The sequence below is a fragment of the Ornithodoros turicata genome, chromosome 7 (assembly GCF_037126465.1).
Source record: "Ornithodoros turicata isolate Travis chromosome 7, ASM3712646v1, whole genome shotgun sequence".
Lineage (NCBI taxonomy): Eukaryota > Metazoa > Arthropoda > Arachnida > Ixodida > Argasidae > Ornithodoros > Ornithodoros turicata.
In genome coordinates, this window is record NC_088207.1 from 5474643 (window position 1) to 5484262 (window position 9620).

At 46.7% G+C, this 9620-nt stretch overlaps 1 pseudogene; it reads right to left on the reverse strand.

The window, feature by feature from the left end:
• Positions 1-7985: 7985 nt before the first annotated feature.
• Positions 7986-9043, reverse strand: LOC135400390 (uncharacterized; annotated as a pseudogene).
• Between the last annotated feature and the right edge of the window lie 577 nt (positions 9044-9620).

Below are 9620 nucleotides of genomic sequence, written 5' to 3' on the forward strand. Positions count from 1 at the left end.
AAACAACAACAACAACTACAACTTTATTTGAGATAGAGAGTGGGGAGGTTCATCGCCGGAGGCGATGCTCTACCTCATTGCTGGTGGGGATGTGGGGAATGAGATAATGAGCCCCTTCACAATAACGATACAAGTCCGATGGTGTCCAGAAATGTCAAAGGGGCTTTGAGCGCAGATCGTTGCTGGGCTGGATTCGGCCAGGGACCAAGCAATTTCGATAATGAGAAGGGGCGAGAGTCCAGCTGACTAAGAGACTCGGAGAGTGCGGTTCGGTAAGGTTGGTAGTGGGGGCAATGAAGAAGAATGTGCTCCAGATCCTCTAGAGCACCACAGTGGCAGCAGGTGGGAGAGCCAACTTGCCTCAAGCGGTAACGCCACTGAGCTGTAAAGGCCACATCGAGTCGCATTCGGTGGATTAATGCAGCATCCTGACTAGAGGTGTTTCGTGACATGCGGAAAGCGAGATTTGGATAAACTCTGCTCAACATAGATGGGGGGAGGATGTCGGTTGTCCATTCGCGGGAAGCCAGAGGTGTCACGAGGCGTCGTAGAATAGAACGGCGGTCTCCTCTCAGCAGAACAAGACGTTTCCGATACGAGAGCGCTGCTTCTTCGGCGCTGTCGGCCTGCTCATTCCCCACGACACCACAATAGGCTGGAACCCACTGGAGAACTAGCCTGCGGCCTGCTGTGTAGACAGTGTGGTAAGCCATTAACACATCTATGACTAAGGTGCGGATGGGCCTCGTATGCCGGAATTTTCAATAGCTTTCAAGCTATTGAAAATTCCGGCATACGAGTGCAGATTTGGAACCTGTGAAGACTGTCCATTTCCGCGGGGTAAAATCAGCGATGTGTTGTAGGAAGAAAAGGATGGCATAGAGTTCCACAGCTGTTGAGGAGGTTGGATGTGAAAGGTGTCGTCCTTGCACTACGCTTTGGGATGGTATGACGAATGCTAAGGCGGACTTGTTGTTTCGGGATGCGCCATCTGCATACGCTGCTGTAAACGTAGAAAACGTCTCGTCTACCAGAGCATGAAAATTGGCTCGGAGGACTTGAGGGGGAACCTGATCCCTTCTTTCCAAAAGGTTCTGAAGGGTTACGAAAGTCGGCGGTACCGGCAGAGACCAGCGGGCTTCCGGCGGTATAATGTCCTTCGCAATGAAGCGAGTGAGAGTCTGGCGTGTCGTCTGCGCTACTCGATAGAAGTCGCTTTCAGGGCGGTATAGAAATTTCCTCAGGAGCGGGTGACGGGGAATGTGAGCACGCAAACGTAGGAAGTGCCGAGCCGTTTCACGTTCACGTAGAACCTCAAACGGGAGTTCACCAGCTTCAGCCACGACTTACCGTGTTTCAGCCATTCTTGGAACTCCGAGGCAACGGCGAAGGCTTCGAGCAAAAAGGGACCGACGAGTATTTAATGATGTTGTTGGTATCCTGTGCAGGATAGGAAGGCTGTAAAGCACAGTCGCCCTCAGCAACGCCGCGTGAAATGCGAGCAGGGAACGCTGATCACATCCCCATCCTGAGCCAGAAAGATGTTGAATTGCGGGGAGCCATGGCTGCACTTTAGTTTCAAGGCGTTTAATGTTTCCTTATATGAGCCTAATCAGAATACGTTAAACTTGTGCTACAACAGCCGCGGTACTCCTTCCTTTGGTTGAACAGGACTATATGTTGTGTTAACTGCGTCGCGGTTCCCTCTTTCGTGCCCGTTGTTAACACACCCGTGAACAATATGAAATGTATTGTCAGCATTCTTTCATTGAATTTAATGCGTACTCTTTGCATCTTCATCCAGCCCAAATGGGTGGCCATACCGCGCATAAGTGCACTCTGAAACAGATCTTCACTGCACAGCACGTTCCTAGCCAATCATCATCCCCACAGGTATCGTTCTTTCCCCTGACTCGCTAGAAACTGAGGGCGTACGCCATTTTTGTGGCCGACAACGTCGAGTCCTTTCACCGTCAGCGCCACCACCAGTGTGATTATGGCGTTCATAATTGACACACATATGGCGTGTCCCCGCTTTCATAAAATCGAGGGAGAGAACGTTGTCATTCCGAATGATGGTTGGCTAGAGCATTGCTATGCGGTGAAGCTTTGTTTTCCGGGTGTGTATCAATATTGGCATCGGAGCCCCTTGCCCTTTCCCTTTGGGGCAACATTGCCCGAAGGTGCATGTTGTATTGTTGACTCTATGAGATGAGCCACAGCAGAAGAGCAAGACAAAAGTGCTATGAAGCGTTACGCATCCGCATCCGATGCTTAACATTGTTAGTGCGACGTCCGTCACGTGACCATGACGTCCCCAATGGACACAGTAGTGCGCAGGACTGCGCCGTTGCTGGGAATGCTAAGGGGTGTTTTTTTTTCTTTCTATGAGAGTACTGAACAGAAGGCTGCGTCGTGATACCTGTGTTTACATTGACGCTACTCTGCATTTTACTCCGCGTAACGTGTGATTGCTACTCAAAATCAACATAATGGGCAAATGCTAGCACGCGACAACCAACTGTCGCGCAACAGGCATGCGCAAGTCACGTGCGACTTTGCTGTTATGCACGTCACGCGAGAGCTCGCTGCGCCCTTTACTCAGAACCAACTGCGGCATAGAAAAAAAAATCGATTATAAATCGCGCGATGCGATTTCTTCTGAAATATTTTGCACGCAAAACAGCAAATGAACACTTTATTCAACATAGAGAAAGTGGGAGAAGCGACAACGAGTTCATTTGCTGGTATGTCGTCGTCGTCGTCGGTTCTTGTCCCCCCTGTCTGTACTGTCTAGTTGCCCCGCTCCACGCTGTTCCTCGGACTCAAGGAGATGAAAGATGGTAGTCACTGAAAAGGTTAGCCCGCTGTAGGACTTGAATCCACATCTTCTGGATTACCGGTCCAGGGCTCTACCAACTGAGCATCAGAACATCAGTTCCCTCATGCTCAAGGACTCAAGGAGATGTTTCCGTTCAATAGAAAGTCGGTCCACGCAAAATGCTGAAATCATTACACTGCACCACGGAAAAATAAAGAAATATGTGGGCACTGTGTGCAGCAGATGTGCATCCACAGGTGGTTCTATTTACACAATAATTTAAAAGAATAATGTGCCTGGACTGCTAAAAGTATTTACGGAAGTAGTTACAGTCTTAAGGTATTTATATTTTGCATTTAAATACTTTCATCATAAAGTATTTATAGGCAGTATTTAAATACGAGACCGCATGTAGTATTTTGTATTTATATTTAAATACCCGAAAAGTGTATTTATCTCCATATCTGTTATCTAGTTGTTCCACCACCATGTTTTATCGATTCGGTTTATGTTGAATTTATGTGGCTCTAGTGCTTAGCTGTGTCATAATGGTCATTTTTCGTTCTTACATATAGTTTCATCAAATTGCGCAATAGTCTGCACACAATAGCTTGAGCCGCCATCATATGACACTCTCAAAACAGAGCTTTACCGCTTAGTACGCTCCTAGCCAACCATCATCCCCTCCCCTTCCTCTTTCTTAACTACATAGCTTCAAGGGACAGTCCGGGAAAACCGGAAGTTGATTTTTTCCAACTGCCACGGAGGCTTACATGCTGGGTGGAAAGTGTCAGCTCACAAAATGGCGTGGTTTTCTTGATATCGAATAAAAAATACTCCACTGAAGACATCCGGTTTCGTTTTTCTCCCTCGCATACTCCTTGCCCCAATGATCCTCTATGTACGTCAGCCGTCACGTGAGCATGACGTCCCCAATGAACAAAGTGGAGCGGAGGACTGCGCCGTTGCTGGGAATGCAGAGAGGTGTTTGAATGCAGAGAGATGAGTGTACTGAACAGACGGCTGCGTCGTGATACCTGTGTTTACATTGACGCTACTCTGCATTTTAGTCTACATAACGCGTGATTGCTACTCAAAAACATAATAATGGACAAATGCTAGCACGCAACAATCAACTATCGCGCAAACAGGCATGCGCAAGTCACGTGCGGCATTGCTCTTATGCACGTCACGCGAGAGCTCGCTGCGGCCTTTACTCGGGACCAACTGCGGCACAGAAAAAAGTCGATTATAAATCGTGCGATACGATTTCTTCTGAAATATTTTGCACAGTTGTTGTGAGGAGTATTAGAAATCATAAAGCGGTGTTTCCCAGACCTATGTTTTCGACCGGACTGTAACTTCTTTAAACCGGACTTTAATCTTCCCGTGCACTACTCCCTCCTTTGGGTACGTAACTGGCCGCCACTATTCTGAGCAGGCAGACTGCCGCAGGTTTCTTTTCCTAATAAAACGTCACTACCACCACCACCACCACCAGCACCAGCACCATGCCGTATGGCAGTGTTCTCTCCGTTGATTTCATGAAAATCGAACGGCTTATATACGCCATTTTTATGGTAATTATGAACTGTATAATTCCATAATGGCGTATTGTCATCAAGTAAGGAAAAAAAAAAAAAGCTTACGCCCCCGTTTTCAGCAAATCAAGGGAAAGAACGATGTCACTGGGGATGATGGTTGGCTATATGCGTGCTATGTGGTGTGAAGTTCATTTTTAAGGGAGCACCACGATCAACATTTATTTCAGTTCTCCAAAGTAGAACGTCGTCTTCATTGTGTAGCGCCAAGTGGCGTGACAGGCGAACACGTTTATTGTGAAGCTTCCACCACACCGGAAAAGTTGGATAACTAGCACTGATAATATGTAGCAGTGGGCAGACTGCAACACAGCGTTTGCGGCAGTCGTCGCAGTAACAATTACCAAATAGGGACATATGGCTGGGCCAGGTGGCGCGTCGGCGCTGCGCCACCTACGGCGGTTTTGAAAGTTTTCTAAAGTAGGCGCGCCTGTTCCTGCATGCTTTCCAGCTGAGCGGTGAACAGTTGACGGCGATTCGCGATGTTGCGTCTGTTTTGTTCGTTCAGCAGAGTACAAGGAGTCGAGGACTTTTTCTCCGATACCAATGTGAAGAAAGGCAAGCTACCGGTTAAGCACGTTTACGCCACAGAGGAAAGAATTGACGACGGTTCTGTCACCATACATGAAAAGTGCGTCTCACAAGTAAAAGACAGCGTCGTCTATGATATCATCTTAGAGGTAAATGTGGTTTTGTTTTCTCGCACGCATTCTCAAATTACACTGATTGTGCAGCGCTACAGTACTTGTAGATGCCACGAGGCAGCCGTGTCGACGTCTGCACTGGTGCTCATACGAAGATATTTTCACGGCTGGTCGTAGCTACTAATAAACTTTCCGTTCATCTGGTTTGTTACGTTTCAGCTGGACAGTGAGACTCGCACTCTTACGCAAGGCAGGTGCACGTGGGAATTAATGGAAAATGCAAGCACGCCGCTGCCGTTGGCGTGCATGTCAACACTGCCGAGGATGACTCCAGGACAAGTAGGCCACAAGAATGGGGAAAGCCTAGTAAAAAGCCGCAGCGCGATCAAGGAAAATCCACTTCAGATTTGTTTCCAGGTATGAATATGATGCACTCATTCCTCATAAGAGTTACAGCAGCTTGATATACCCGACATGTTCCATGCATGCACTGCACCTTGTTGTTGAAGGTTACTAGTAATGTTCTAGACAGGCTGTCCTACGCAAGACTTGCTTCTCGGTGCCCCTTTGCATATTATGTCCCGCCATGAAATAATTATGATAAATTAATCCCTGATGTTGCATACATGCAATTTTCTTTTTTTGCCAATTGTTTGAGCTTTTAATGGTTTTCTGATTTTTTGTTGTCTTTGTCACTGACTTTCTGTTCTCCCTCTCAGCTGGGCCTCTAAAATGTAAGAGAGGTACAGTGCCAGATCCTCCAGCACCTGTGATGGAAGCATTTCCTTCCATACACTGCTCCCTTGCCCAGGTTTTGACCTCAATGAAGAAGACCGAGGTGGAAAGGGATTGTGAGGCTCTCCTCAGGGATCTCGTCTCTGAAGTTTCCGAGGAGGTGGAAAGGGCACGGCTCTCTACGTACCTAGCAGAGATGAACCGACGTGACAGGGTGTGGCACTTCATGGAATGGACAAGGACACGCGAAGGCCGACTGATGCTGGTAGCGAAAGATTTCTGCGCCACATTAGATGAAACAGCACAGGAATTTTACTCTGACAACGTGATTTTGGAAGATGACACGGCGCGCCTGGCAGCACTTACAATGGGGCAATCGGAAAATGAGAGGTAGGTTGTCATATACTTGATCTATTACATAGATGAGTGATGGCATTTGTAGTTCTTTACTAGGTCCCAGGTTCGTGAGATGGTGTAGTATAGTAGGGGCTAGTATTTACCATACAGTGTGTTCACGCTAAATGTGAACGGGATCTCAGAAATGATGTGCTGTCATAGGCATGCTGATACGTTTCCTGAGAAGCTTGTATAAGAAACACGTAGACCTTGCAATGCAGCACCTGTTTCCTACAGAAGTGTTCAAGCAACGACATCAGCTTTTCCGCGGCAGGTCGAGTTACGAGAAGTCCTGTTGACATTTGGTGTGGACACCCTGTATAGACTTTGTTAGTATTTTCGTCCATTACCCCCAGGTGGTTCAAGGAACGAAAATACAGGATCACGAGCTCCACTGCACATAAAATCAAGACCCGGAAAACAAAGTTTAAAGAGCTGGCTGCCATCATGATGTCGAGGAAAACGTTCAGCAGTGCTGCAACGCAGTACGGTATGCATGACGACATCACCTGACTTCCAGCAATTTTGCTTTTTCGCTGTTTGGCACAAATAGGTTCCTCTCTGCTTTCACCAGGTCAATGTAACTAGATAGTACAGAGTAATTATTTTTTTCACAGGCATTGCAACTGAAGGGTGCGCTCGAGACGTGCTACAGAATCATGTTGGCATTCCAATTATACAGGTTAGTCATGGAGCACCTCAGTATGCTTAAACAAGCCTTGCATATGACATCCAATATTTACTGGCATGCTTTCTTGTCTCTAGGAACCTGCAGTATCATTGCTGTGCATCTTCAGTTACTTCTCATCTCCACAGAAACATTACGATTGGTTGTGTAGTAACACCTCCACACGTAAGCATGTGCATATATGTGTGAAGACTCAGTGCCAGAGTTGCAGTGCTCAGTTGCACTATGCAGTGCATTGAGCTGTTCTGCATTCTAGCCATACTGCAGGGAACTCTCAGTAAGTCAAACATCCGACACTAGGAATACCTGTGCACGTAATGAGCTCATCATAATGTCGTAGTCACATGTAATATAGTCATGTAATACCCACACTATTGCTTGATCCGAACAAACTTTCCTGGATGCCAAATGTTTGACTTGCTGAGGGTTTACTGTACATTTAGACCCTGAAGTTTTAGAGTTTAACAGTATTTTTCCCCGAACATGCACCCCGAATCGAGGGTCGCCAATTCGGGGTTAAACCGGATTACAACCAGTTAATTATTACGCAGTTAATTATTTAAAAAAAACTGAATAAACAGTACGATGAACATTAATTCTTCAACCCCCAATTGGAAAAGAAACACAGCTCCAGGGTCTATGTAAATTATGTACTAAATTACACAGTCCGTTAATATCAAGCATGTGTTTCAGACTGGCCTTGTTGTCATGCACGAGCAACCGTGGCTGTGTTGCAGCCCCGATGGGATTGTCCAAGCAGGAAGCACGAACGCTGTGATAGAGATCAAGTGCCCCCACCGCTGCAAGGATACAGTCATCGTCGACTATGAAGCGCAGACCTCAAATGTGGATTACTTGAAGTTTCTAAATGAGCATTTAGTTCTGCACAGAAATCACAAGTATTTCACACAGCTCCAGATGTATGTGCTGAATGTGTGCAAGGGGTTCTTTTTTGTGTTCTCGCCAAAGCAGTCAGTCACCCTAGAAATCACACGAGACGACTCTTTTCTTGCTGAGCTTGTGCCCAAGTTGGAATTCTTTTATTTTACATATGTTTTGCCTGAACTAAGCAAGTAAAGAACACTTTTGACAGCTTCCTTCTAGTGAGTCTTGATAATTGGGCTTTGAAGATTAACAAGCGCTGCACAAACTTTCATGACTTTATCCATGTGCCGTATAAGGGACAGGGGTATGCAGTTACTTAACACTTGGTAGATCTTCAGCCTCTGGATCACACGCTCAACATGTATCCGCACTTGGGCAATTATCAATGTTGACCGCATGTCTTCCACGGAAAGCTGCCCTCCTCCGGTGTTAAATGGTGGCATCACAAGGACATCACCATGTTCTTTCATCGTGGTAGCAATTGATGGGAATCCCTTGTCACTAAGGACTAGGTCACCTGGCAGCACGTGCGTGAGAAATCCGGAGTTTCTTGTGATATAAGAATCGGAGTGCCTTCCGCCGTATGGCTCCGAAATAAAGGCGATCATGCCATTGGGAATAATTCCCACCAGCCACTTCAGGGTATAGCAACCTTTATAGTTGGAGTATAAATAGTGCTGCTCTCAGGTTTGGACGGGGTTTGGGTCTTCACTTCCGTGCAATCTATAATAAAGGTATATTCGGGGTAGTTCCTTGTAAAGCATGGGGGCATAGTGTCCTTGATGGTAGCTCTGGGAGGGACGAAGACCCACTGCTCCAGCTTAATACTCAGATGATCCAATGTCTGGCGGAAGATGTGTGCTGCAGTTGACTTGTTGATCCCGAAGAGTGCGGCAAGTGCTGTTAATCTGATCCCTAGCTTGAGTTTCATTAGCATGAGGACCAGTCTGTCCTCCTTTGTCACATCTGAAGCACGCTGTCGCTGGTCTGGGAGAAGGCTAAGCAGCAGGACAAATACTGCCATTGATACACCACAGAGGTCATGCAGTGCCTTCTCACATTTCCGTAATGTATCAAACCCTTTGAATGCGCATGTTCTTCTCCACCTTTTGGTTTGGCGTGGTGCCTAAAGTAGGAGAAAGCAAAGTAGATTACAATATGGCACAGGTAGCATGTCGCATAAAAACAAGTGAACAAATGAGAGTTATTTGGTTACGTGCCTCTTCCTCTCCCTTGTCGCCGTGGGTAACTTGACTCGTACCAATGGAGCCATCTGTAGCAGACAGCAGTATCTTCAGCTGCCCACTTGGCAGTGGCCCATCTGTCTGCGTTTCCTGGCACAAAAGGATGCAATCCACTTATTAACACCACCCTACACTGACAAGAACAGTGACACTGAAAAGTGAGCTATAGAAAGGGGTTAGTCTTGTAAGATGTGGTACACACCATGTTCACATGTTGTGTTACGGAATGCGCTTCCGCTGCTACGTTTGCAAGCAGCTCTAGCCCGTGATCGATGTCCATTGCAGAATTGTCATCTTGGTCTCGTGCTTCGGGGGTCTGGCATGGGGCAATAGTAGTGTTGTCCACTTCAGGGCAGTCGTCATCGCTAGGCATCTCCACACAGCTGTCCGGAGTGCAGTTGTTTCCTTCCTGCTTCTGACGTCTCGCCCACCTACATAATTTATCAATTATGGTCAACAAAACACTGCCGGATCATGCAGTTATACTTTAGGGAAAATTGTGAGAAGTTGCTGGCAAAAGTCACTTTCCTCATTGAAGTTACTGTGACCAATCACTGCAAAGCTAAACCAGTGCTAATCACTAATTACAGTAATTGTTTGCATAGT